This window comes from Humulus lupulus, chromosome 8 (genome assembly GCF_963169125.1).
Source record: "Humulus lupulus chromosome 8, drHumLupu1.1, whole genome shotgun sequence".
In the NCBI taxonomy this organism is placed as follows: domain Eukaryota; kingdom Viridiplantae; phylum Streptophyta; class Magnoliopsida; order Rosales; family Cannabaceae; genus Humulus; species Humulus lupulus.
Genome location: NC_084800.1, coordinates 63,902,935 through 63,904,608, shown reverse-complemented (window position 1 = coordinate 63,904,608; position 1,674 = coordinate 63,902,935).

Here is a 1,674-nt window from a genome sequence, read left to right as displayed (position 1 = left end):
ACAGTTTATTGAAAACCAATTCATTTAAAAAAAATTATTCTCCATCCTCCTAATTTTACTTATATTGTCAAACTACACAGACATGCAGGATATAAAATTAGGGAGGGCTTCAATTCCCTTCATTTCAAAAAAAAACTATTAATACGTGAATATTTATTTAAAAAATATCCCTAAATTTCATACAAGTATTAAAATCCCTCCTAAACAATTAAAATTTATAGGCATAGGGTACTATACCTATTTTTAGATTGATGAAGTCCAAGTTCAAATTCCCCTTTCCCCAAGTAAAAATAACATTAAAATTTTAATTAGTTTCTTAGCTCATTTTTCCCATTGTTCCAGTCTTACCAAACATAATTTAAGATCATCATCAATGCATGATATAAATAGTATATTTGTTACAAAATGTATAAGTTTGCTCCAATAAATAATAATATTTTAAGTTGGTAAAAAAAGTAAAGACCATTTAATTAATAAAAAAAATTAAAAACTCTCTCATTATTGATAATTAATTAATCATATATTACAAAAGAATTAATGATAATATTGTAATTAAAAAAATATATCATTATGTTAAATTTTTTTTTTTTGAAAGAGTCATTATGTTAAATTTGACATTAGCATTTTGTAAAATTATTTGATATAATTTTTAGCACTAGATAATCCTATTTGTTGAAAAGTATTGTTAATATAGTATTGTTAAATTTGGCTTTCCATTATAAATGCTCCATATAGATACATCCAAAGTAAAAGTTATGGCATAACCTAAATCAAATAATGTATCCACACATAATGATATCAAGAAAAGAAAAGAAAAGAAAAGAAAAACCTAATGGAATTTAATTTTATGGTAACTTTTTGGTGGGTGCCCAACCCCCTTAAACATTTTCTCTACCTAAAAAGTAAGGTGGCATTTGGTTGGAATAAATGAAAATTGAGAAATAAGAATGAGAATGTGAAAAATAATAGAAATAGAATGAAATAAAAATTAATATGAATAAAAAAAATTATTAAGTTTTTTTCAATTTTGTGTTGGAGTGGTATTTCTTTCTATTTTCAAATGGAATAATCATTTAACCAAAATTGTGGAATTTTTTTCATTGAAATGACATTCCAATACTCTAAAATGCAACTAAACAAATAAATAAAATAAAAATTGATTCATTTCTATTCCATTACCCCCAATCAATCATCACTTAAGAAATTAAAAATTATTGAGCTATATTGCATTAAATATGAAATTTACCATATCTAATTATTTTATTTTTTTATTATTTATATATTAATATTTAACCATATTGCAATACTTTTGACAACTCTTTAAATGCTACTTTTAAAAGGAAAGAAAAAAAAAGTTATAGCTAAGTTGTGTAGCTTCTTTACTATATATATTTTTAAAACAATTATTAGATGAAAACAATTATTAGATCACACATCACCTTCCCTACATTATTTTTTAAAATACATCATAAACATTTTATTTTTTCTAATTTACCTCAAATTTTTATATTATATCATACATTAATTTATCTATTTTTCCCTACATCATTTAAATATTCTATTTAATATATTTGATTTATTTTGAATATAAAATATTAACATAGCAGAAAAATTAAATAAAAAATGAATACCTATACTCGTAGAGAAAGGATGAGTTTATCTCATCTATTAGGG